This window comes from Capricornis sumatraensis, chromosome 10, assembly GCF_032405125.1.
Source record: "Capricornis sumatraensis isolate serow.1 chromosome 10, serow.2, whole genome shotgun sequence".
Taxonomy (NCBI): Eukaryota; Metazoa; Chordata; class Mammalia; order Artiodactyla; family Bovidae; genus Capricornis; species Capricornis sumatraensis.
In genome coordinates, this window is record NC_091078.1 from 37,515,607 (window position 1) to 37,526,536 (window position 10,930).

The 10,930-nt window shown below is 42.5% G+C and overlaps 2 non-coding genes across 2 annotated transcripts; one reads left to right on the forward strand and one right to left on the reverse strand.

The window, feature by feature from the left end:
- The first annotated feature begins 6,868 nt into the window (after window positions 1–6,868).
- On the forward strand, window positions 6,869–6,941 carry TRNAG-CCC (transfer RNA glycine (anticodon CCC)). The gene has a single exon. It is a non-coding gene; the product is annotated as a tRNA-Gly (tRNA).
- Window positions 6,942–7,901: 960 nt separating this feature from the next.
- LOC138088021 (5S ribosomal RNA) lies at window positions 7,902–8,020 on the reverse strand. The gene has a single exon (XR_011145619.1). It is a non-coding gene; the product is annotated as a 5S ribosomal RNA (ribosomal RNA).
- Window positions 8,021–10,930: the final 2,910 nt, after the last annotated feature.

A 10,930-nucleotide genomic window follows, 5' to 3' on the forward strand; every position in this document is an offset into this window, starting at 1 on the left:
AGCTTCTATTTCCCGCCAAGAGACCCATGTGGCTGATTTTACATCTGGTATTATTTCACTGAGTGGTTGTTGCTGGTGAGGGCACCCTTTACCTAGAGCCTCAGGAGGTATTTAAGATGAACTCATGCACAAAAGAGTTATCATTTTAAGTGGGCTGATTTTAAATGGAGAATAACACACTTTGCCCTGAAAATTTAAAACCTGTAGCCACATCTGAGTAGCAGCATAACAACATCAGGGGGATTTTCAGATTGAAAGAAAGATGTGACTGATCACATTTGCCCCTGAGGGGCTCCAAGGACCAAATTAGAAACCCAAGGTCATGTCTTACAGAGTCCAAGAGTGGATTCCCCCAGTGAAAGTACTGGACCTGATTTCTTTGCCAGTTACATATTTTTTTAAAAGATTTTTTTTAATGCAGACAGTTTTTAAGACTTTATTGAATTTGTTACTATACTGTATCTATTTTATGTTTTGGGTTTTTGACCCTGAGGCATGCGGGATCACAGCTCCCCAACCAGGATTGAATCCACACCCCCTGAATTAGCAGGTAAGTCTTAACCACTGGGGAAGTCCTGCCACTTTGTTGTTGTTCTTCAGTTGTCCAGTCATGTCCAACTCTTTGAGACCCCATGGACTGTAGCACACCGGTCTTCCCTGTCCTTCATTACCTCCTGGAGTTTGCTCAAACTCGTGTCCATTGAGTGAAGCCATCCAACCATCTCATCCTCTGTCATCCCTTCTCCTCCTGCTTTCAATCTTTCCTAGCATCACGGTCTTTTCTAATGAGTCCGCTCTTTGCATCAGGTGACCAAAGTATTGGAGCTTCAGTCCTGCCAGTTACCTATCAATTAATGGAGTCAGTCAATGTGAGTTGCTCAGTCATGACTCTTTGTGACCTCATGGTGGAGCCCAGCAGGCTCCTCAGTCCATGGAGTTCTCCAGGTAAGAATACTGGAGTGGGTGGCCATTTGCTTCTAGATGGGAATCTCCCCAACCTAGGGATCGAATCCGGGGCTCCTGCATTGCAGTGGATTCTTTACCATCTGAGTTAAAAGGGAAGCCCACATATTAATGGAAGATGATGACACTTAAGTGATGGTGTGAAATAATGTGAATCACCCATCTGACATACATTCTCCCATTGATTTGGTCATATTTTCAACATGTATCGAGCACTTCTGGTTTCAGGCACAGAATGAGGGACGAAAAAGAGAACAGGCATGGTTCCTGCCCTAAAGCAACCCCCAGTCTCAGGGGTGGGGCCTCACATGTGCAGCCACATCTAGGGAGCCTCTCAAGCCCTTAGTGAGCTGCACCTCCTTTGGAGAAAGTGGCATCTTTCATTATGACTACTTGGGACAGATCTACAGTGACCTTTTCACGCACTTGCTCTTTAGTCGGGTATATTAGGTTCCTAGGGCTGCCATTACCAGATTGCCACCAAACAGAGTGGCTCAAAGCAGCAGAAATTTATTCTCATGGTTCTGGATTCTAGAAGTCCTAAATCAAGGTGTCAGCAGGGCTGTGCTCTCTCTGAAGGCTCTAGAGGAGAACCTGCCCCACGCCTTTCTCTTAGCTTCTGGTGTTGCTGGCAACATTTGATGTTCGTCTACCTTGTGGACACATCACCCCAGTCCCTGTTTCTGACGTCACAAGTTGCTCTCCTTGTGTCTCTTCTCTCCTCGTGCAGACACCAACCACACCGGATCAGGCCCATCCAGTTTCCATCTCATCTCACCTTCAGCTGATTGTGTCTCCAGAAACCTGGGACTTTCACAGGTCCTGGGATTAGGGACTTCAACATATTTTTTTAAAGGATTTTATTTATTTTTAAAATATTTATGTATTTATTTTGCTGCCCCAGGTCTTAGTTGTGGAATGCAGGAACTAGTCCCCTGGCCAGGGATGGAACCCAGATCCCTTGTATGGGAGTGCAGGGAAGTCCCCAACACACCTTTGCAAAGGCCCATTCTACCAGAATACAGGAGTTTGCTGCATCCATATCTTCTCTCAGCAGAGACAGGAAGAAGACACTTGTCATTTCCCTTTGAATGGCCGGCTGCAGTTTCCTAAGTCTGGGGTCGACAAGAAACCAGAAAAGTCTAGGTATCTTGAGCTCTGGAGTGGACCACAGATGGTTAAAACACTGTGAAATGTGTTTTCAGGGGTAAGAGGACAGAAAAGCCTAAAGCAGACCTTCAAGTAAGTGACATTTCGTGCACCCCTCTCTCTTTCATCTTTATGTGTCCACAGCACATTAGCCTTCATCCTAATGTCTTTTTCTCCTTGTTCCGGTGAAGCGGCAAAGAGCGTAAAAGGGCTGAGCTCCTGCTGTAAATTAGGTGTCACTTGGCGCCCCCCCATCCATTTGGACCACTCACTGCTCATCCTTGGCGATGAGGTTGTGGCCATGGCCCTGATGGATCCTGTTTGGCTTCTCTTAATTGAGTCTGAATGGCCTACCTGTGAAAGCTTTTATTTAGGCAGCAGACAGCACATCTAGGTTTCATTTCAATCACTGGCATAGGAAGTGTTTCCCCCTAATGAACACACGCTCATAAAGAATCCAGCTTGGCTTGTAGTGCTGTGCCCCCTGGCATCTGTAGGCAGGTTGGCGAATCCTAGTCCCAGTTGGCAGAGCCCTATATAGCCAGCCCTCTGTAGCTCGCATCTGCGCTGCAGCCCTTCTGCAGAGGCGGTAACACACACGGGAGCACCTTCACTCCAGCATGGCTCTTTCTTACACAGCGGTTTTCCTGTTGATGTTATGTGATGTTCTGCTGGATTCATCATAAATGGAAAATTGTGGCTGACTCAAGTTGGAGACAGAGAAGGCAATGGCACCCCACTCCAGTACTCTTGCCTGGAAAATCCCATGGATGGAGGAGCCTGGTAGGCTGCAGTCCATGGGGTCGCGTAGAGTTGGACACTTACTGAGCGACTTCACTTTCACACATTGGAGAAGGAAATGGCAACCCACTCCAGTGTTCTTGCTGGAGAATCCCAGGGACAGCGGAGCCTGGTGGGCTGCTGTCTATGGGGTCGCACAGAGTCAGACACAACTGAAGTGACTTAGCAGCAGCAGCAGCAAGCTGGAGAATCCTATGGGCAGAGAAGCCTGGTGGGCTACGGTCCATAGGGTCACAGAGTCAGACAACGTCTGAAGCGACTTAGCCTGCATGCACAAAAGTACTTCAGAGAGGATAAGAAAAGAAAAGCCCTCTCTTCCCCCAGGCAGAAGGTATTGGTCCCCAAAGGAGCTAATCTTCCTGGAAAAGGATGGCTCTGCAAAACAAGCTTTCCTGGTAACCCTGAGGGGAGAGGCAGGAAGGTTTCTCCAGAAAACTGTAGGAAGAATGGCTGTCTTTTCTTGCCATTGGAAATCGTGTCTAAGTTTCTTACAGCAAGTGACACTTTGCTGGGTGTTATAAAAACATGTTCATCACAGTCCCTACTACTTAATATGAATTGCAAGGACAAGTGTGTAAGAACTTTCTGGCAACTCAAGAAGTACGTTTTATGTTTTTTTACTAGTTATTTTTATTTATTTATTTGGCTACACTGGGTCTTAGTTAAGCCACTGCAAGATCTCTAATTACAGCATGAGAATGTTAGCTGTGGCATGTGAATCTAATTCCCCCAACCAGGGATCAAACCCCAGGCCCTCTGCATTGCAAGCTTGGAGTCTTAGCCACTGGACCAGCAGGGAAGTCCCAAGAAGTACATTTTTAAAAATTTAGGTTGTATACAGGTGAAAGTAAACAAATATAGGTCATAAGAGAGCCTTTGGGGAGGAATAGCCATCCTCCTACCAACTAGAAAAAGTTTCATGAAGGAATTTTTTAAAATCTCTATATACTGGTAGTTTCCTGGAGGTCGAGTGGTTAGGATTAGGTGCTTTCACTGCCATGGCCCTGGTGCAACCCCCGATCAGAAACCTGGGATCTCACAACCGTGTGGCCAAAGACAAGACAAAAACTCTATATCCCAGTAATTTAATAAGAAATTCAGTCTATGGTCAAGACTCTCAGTCTCAAACGACTGGAATACAACTTAAATAAAGGGCAGAGTTCATGTCCACAGAAAAATGCAAGAGTAGACTTTCAGGTGTAACTAGTCTTAGACCTTCACATAAAGTCCAGGAATATGTCTCGGGGCTTCAACTTTGCCTTCCTCTCTCTTGCTTTCATTCACATTCCCATCTTTCTCACCAGAAGCTCTAGGCTAAACTTATCTTGATTTAACTACCCAAGAAGAAAGTTTCTCTTTCCCAACCCTTCTAGTACAGCTCCAGGGGCCAACAGGCTTGGCTTCCATAGGCTTAGCTTACAACACACCCTCATTCCTGAAGCACAAAGTCTGGTTAACATTCTCATCCGTCAGACTTGGAGCACACACCCATCTTGTGGCTGAAGGGGAATCAGCCCCACCAAGGACTGAGAGTCAGGGAGGTTGTTTCTAAAAAGAATACTTGGGTTCTCCTATGGCAGGAAGAAATGGATGTGGAGCAGGCAAAAGCAACAGATGCCCATGACACTATGTGAAAATAATGTAAATTGCAGTGAAATTCTGACTAAAGAACTACAAAATTAACCTCTGCTTTTAAAGTAACTTTAAAAGAGTTCATCTTGCAGTTTCTTTTGTAGAATTTCTGAGTGCTTTGCCACTAGTAACCAACTTAGCAATAAATGAAACAAAGTTGTTCAGGAACAGTTCCTATAACTCCTGAATCCTTCTTTCAGGGATAAAGGTGAGAAACAGGTGTAGATTAAAAATAAACAAAACAGGAAGTTTTATAGTGAAAGTTCTCTATTTTCACATCATAGTTTCAGCGGAAAAAAGTCTATTTGGCTGAGTTATTTTTGAATAGAGAGCAGATCGAAAAGGAAGAGATAAAACTGTTATTTGAAGTTGATATGAATGTTGATGTAGAAAATCCCAAGAAATATTTCAATGAAACTCCTGGAACTAATAAGAGAGTTTCATAAACTTGCAGGATACAAAAATCAATCACATTTCTACATATTAACAATAAACAGTTGGAAATTAAAATTAGAATATAATACATCTTTACAATCATTCCAAAGAAAATTAAATACTTAGGTATAAATTTAACAAAATATGTACAGAACCTATATGCTGAAGATTACAAAAAGAGATGAATAAGTCAAAGAAGACTTAGACATATTGTGCTCATGGTTTGAAAGACTCAACATAGTAATGACCTCAATTCTCCCTAAATTGATCTATAGGGTTAATTCAGTTTCTATCAAAATTGCAGTAAGGTTTTTTGGTAGACATACACAAGCTTATTCTTAAGAATAAGCACCCTCAGGTGCTTACAGAAAGGCACAGGACCTTGAATACCTAAAACAATCTTGAAAAATAAGAATAAATGGTGAAACATCACTTTACCTGATGTCTACTATTTATCAGTGTGGTATTAATGGAGAGATAGACACTCAGGTCTGTAAACCAGCAGAGAGGACCCACACAAATATGTCCAAATGATTTTCAACAACGGTGTAAAAACAATTCAATGAAGGGATGATAGACTTTTCAACAAATTGTCCTGGAGCAACTGAGAAAAAAATTGTCCAAAAAAAAATGAACCTCAACCTTAACCTCAATACCTTAGACAAAAATGGACTCAAAAAGGATCATGAACAAATATAAAACATAAATCTTAAAACTTATAGAAAAATATTTTGAGGGCTAAAGTTAGGCAAAGATTTGACACCAAAAGCATGGTCCATTAAAAAAAAAAACTTAATACATCGGACCTCAAATAAACGAGTAGTTTAAACAAGAAAGAGATTTCTCTAACATGAAAGTGTTGTGAGAGGGGTTGGGGTCCACAACTGGCTGAGCAGCTCCAAGTCCATCAGAAATCTAATCGCTCTGCTCCATTTTCTTGGTGAATGATTTCTGTTTGCAAGGTGACAAGATGGCCAATGGAATTCCTGCCGTTACGTCTGAGTTCTAGACAGCAGCAGAAGGAAAACAAAGGAAGACAAAATGTTCCCCTTCCTGTTAAAATCAGCTTCCTTTAAGCAGCCTCCTGCAAAGTCATACAGAAGTCATTCAGCTTATATCTCATTGGTCAGAACTTAGTTACCTGGCTACACTCAGCATGTGGAGCTGGGAAATAGGGTCTCCTGCTTCTGATGTCTGTTTCAGTAAGGTACTTGTAGGTTATTATTGCAACTCCAAAATGATGAATGGCTCAAACATTCAGAAAGAAGAAAGTCCAAAACAACACTCTTGTTAGCAGGTGGTTCTCCCCCAGGCAGTGATTGAGGGACCCAAGTTTCTTCTGGCTTGTGCCTCTGCCATCTTTAACACATACCTTCCACATTCTTCTTACTTGTTTTCATCGAGCTCTAGGAGCAGGGAAGAGCATGGAGAACTGGCAAGGGAAGCTTCTGAAGGTCAGAGCCATAAGTGGCACGTACCATCTCTACTCGCCAATGACCAGAACTGGAGCACATGGCTTTATGAATAACTGGCAGGGAGACTGGAACATGGTGCCCGAGAAGAAGGTATGGGTTGGTGATCAATGACTAAGGCAAGGAGCCCAGCTGAAAATGAGGCCTCTATTACCAAGAAAGAAAGGAGGATGGTCATTGGGAAGCAGGGAGCAGTTTCTGTCATTGCACGCAAGAGTAGGGCCCAGGACACCAGCTGCATTGAAGGGCTAGTAAGCAAATACCAATCATCCTCCAGCAATGAGATGCATACTCTAGAACCCCAAGCTGACACAGTCCTACCACAGATGTTGTTTCAGGATGCCTCACCACAAACATCTCAAGAAGTTTTCAGCCCCCAAAATGTTCTTCAAATTAACTTACTATTTTGGGGGACTTCCCTGGTGGTCCAGTGGCTAAGATTCTGTGTTCCCAATGCAGGGGGCCCAGGTTCAATCCCTGGTCAGGGAACTAGATCCCACACACTGCAACTAAGACCCAGCACAGCCAAATAAAAAATAAATATTAATAAATAAATAAACTTACTATTTTGGAATTAAGCATTTTAACTTTATTACTTTATCTTCTTAATATTATAGAAGGCTTTTTAATGATCTACACATGCTCCATAATCTGATGTTAAGGCTTTTCAGAAACTCAACCAGGTTGGGGTATATAGACAACAACAGAGAAATATATTATCAATGACTAAATATTACTGCAAACCCAACTGAAGAATTCCTGGTTGTAAACATACAATGTGTTCATTTTGAGATACTAGTCTTGTGTTCCAAATTTCTGTTTTCATTATACATTTATTGATTTCTTTGTTTTTAATATTGAGTTTTATTCCATTTATTGAATATACTGCTTTGCAAGAGAGAAAAAGATGAGTGAATGCACATGTGAGCTCAACGCTTATACGTATTATACATATGTCACCAAATAACCAATCCCTGGTGGACATTTACAATGAGATTCTAGAATGCTTTAGTGGTTCTGACACAGATGCAGAGAGCTGAAAGGATCTTTAAAAATGTAAAGGGAGAAAGAAAAATGTAATTTACACTAGGAAAAGATTGAGTAGATTTTGATCTTTACAAATCAACCAAAAGTAGTGTTAATTTAACCTTATGTTCATGACACTTTTAGGGACCCATGAATATATTTTAATCTTGATTTCTTTTTTTAATTTTAAGTCAGAGACTAGTTGATTTACAGTGTTGTGTTAGTTTCATGTGTACAGCAAAGTGATTCAGTTTTACATATACATAAATCCATTCTTTTTCAGATTCTTTTCCCATATAGTTTATTACAGAATACTGAACAGAGTTCCCTGTGCTATAGGGGATCTTCCTGACCCAGGGATTAAACCCGGGTCTCCCGCATTCCAGGCAGACATTTTAACCTCTGAGCCACCAGGGAAGCCCAAGCCTACAGCACCCAGTATTCCCAGGCGGTCTCCCATCCAAGTACTAACCAGGCCCGACCCTGCTTAGCTTCAGATATCAGATGAGATCGGGCGCGTTCAGGGTAGTATGGCCGTAGACTAAAATCAGAAGAGAAAAAAAATAAAATAAAATCAGAAGAAAGAAAAAAATAATACAACAGTAGCTGTAAAATAATTCAGTCTAGATTATACTTGTCTTTAGATCATTATAGTTGTCGGATTTAATTTTTTGTTTTTTTAATTGGAGGAAGGAGACCACAAAGGCAAAAATGCCCACAGCACTTCTGGAGCCAGGGAAGTCATAACGCAGCCCTGGCAATGACAACTGATTTTGTTTAGGTTCATGTATTCCTGGAGTATTTTCATATTTTAAATTTATACATTACCCAAGACAGTCTTCAGTTTTCCAGTTTTTTCTATTTGCACTGATCCCTCACAGGCCTCATCCATTTCATTGCTTTGGTTCACTGTAAATGACTTCAGAACCTTTGAATGTCCAAATACTCATTGGGCCTTTCTGCTTGCGGTATCATCACTGACTGGAAACTAACCAACACATTTTCCCCTGAGCTCATCCTCCCTGCTCATCAGGTCTCTCTCTGTTTTCCTGTGTAGTAGAGTTACTACCAGTTTGCAGACATTTAAGATCCAGGCTTGGGATCGTCTCTTCTTTCACACCATTCTCCAAAGATCTTGTGGAGCCATAAGTCCCATGCCCACTGCTGTCTCTGCTTGAGCCTGGCTGCCCACGCCTCCAACCCAGCTTTCTTGGCCTCTCATCAGAGTTCCTGGCACAGACACTTGGCCAACTTCTCTGCAGCCCAGCTTCCTCCTACTAAATGATTCCTAATCTACCTGAATTGATCTTACCACTGCTTTCACTGTCTGCTTCCCTGCTTTGTAACCTACCACTTCACCCCAAAGTCCTTCCCTAGGTTTTAAGCTCCTGCTCAGGGGGACTTCTCCATTCTGACATCAACACCCATCAAAGGCAACAATGAAGGACTCCTCCCAACCTCCCACAAACTGGTCTGCGGTCTTTGCTTTTTGTTGTTGTTGTTTCTGTTGGTTGGTTGATTTGACATCACAGCATGTGAACTCTTAGTTCACCCCCTGCATTCGAAGCACAGAGTTTTAACCACTGGACCTTCAGGGAAGTCCCAGGTTTGCAGTCTTTGCCTTTTGTTCACACACTTCCATTCATTCAGTACTTTGGGGGCCGGGGGGATGACAATCCTGTCCCAGGCACGGCCACCTTAGATGTCCCTCACCTCCTGTCCCAGCTCTATACAGCTCTTAAAGCTCAGGCCAAGTTCCCATCCTCTTTGCCCCCGGTCCACACATGATCACTGGTCTCTTTTGTCTGAAGCCCCAGGCAGCCTGTAGACAAGTCCCATAATTTAGCTCTTAGTTATGTATGTGGCAGGGGATTTCCTGATTAAGTTGCGTGTGCTATTTGTCTTGAGTTTTGTGAAAGCAAAACTCAACCTACACCTGACATCAAATGCAAGGCTGGGCTTGGGTGCCGACCCACTAATTATCAATTACTGTGCTGTGCTAAGTCACCTCAGTCCAGTCTGACTCTCTGCGACCCCATGGACTGTAGCCTGCCTGGCTCCTCTGTCCATGGGATTCTCCAGGCAAGAATACTGGAGTGGGTTGCCATGCCCTCCTCCAGGGCAATCACTATATTTCAGTGCTTTCTGTTCTCTGACCCAGACACTTACTGTGCTAAGTAGGGACTTGTACACTCTTACCTCTGTGAGGTTGATATTATCGTCCTTTTTTTACAGGTGGGGAAACTGAAACTCAGAGAAATTGAGTGACTTGGTGAAATTTCCATAGTTGCTAAGTAGCTAAACTTGAATTTAAGTCTAGGCATGATGTTATCAAAAATGGTATGTTCACAACCATATGTAATGGTGTGAATAATCCAAAGTAATGGGTAATTTTTAAAAAAATATATCATGCACAGTTGACTTCAGAAAATGTGTGGATGTGTGTATTTAAGGGGAAGTTGACCTCTCTTTTTAAGTTATCAGCTATTATTTCAACTAACCTCGATTCTCCTAGGTGCGGGTTTCCCAGGTGGCGCTAGTGGTAAAGAACCCGCCTGCCAGTGCAGGAGACATAAGAGATACGGGTTAGATGCCTGCGTCAGGAAGATCTCCTGGAGGAGGGCATGGCAACCCACTCCAGTATTCTTGCCAGGAGAGTCCCATGCATAGAGGAGCTTGGCAGGCTACAGTCCATTGCGTCACAAGGAGTCGGACACAACTGGTGACTTAGCACATGCACTCCTAGGTATAGAGCCTTTTTTTTTTTTTTTAATCCCCCCCACTGAGGTAGCCCTGCACAGCTGTGGGGACTCAGAGTGAGGTTGAACCAATAGTTATCATACTTTGCTGTGTTTGAGAGAGAAACTTTATTTTTTAAATACATCTTCTGGGGTTCTACCTCTCAGATAATGTGATTCACTTGTGAAAAGGCATCTTATGCATCCCCAAAGCAATTGTTTTCAGATGAATTGTGTGTGGTTTTGATATTTGGGGGACTTAATTCTTTTTTTTTTTTTTTAGGCTTTCAACATTTTATTTTTATTTTTTTATGTCCTAATTCTGTTTAATTTTTTTCTCTTTTCATTTTTTCTCTCTTTATTTTTTATTTTATTTTATTTTTTTAACTTTACAATACTGTATTGGTTTTGCCATACATTGACATGAATCCGCCACGGGTGTACATGAGTTCCCAATCCTGAACCCCCCTCCCACCATCCTTCCCATATCATCTCTCTGGGTCATCCCAGTGCACCAGCCCCGAGCATACTGTATCCTGTATTGAACCTAGACGGGCAATTCGTTTCTTACATGATAGTATACATGTTTCAATACCATTCTCCCAAATCATCCCACCCTCTCCCTCTCCCACAAAGTCCAAAAGTCTGTTCTATACATCTGTGTCTCTTTTGCTGTCTCGCATACAGGGTTATCATTACCATCTTTCTAAATTC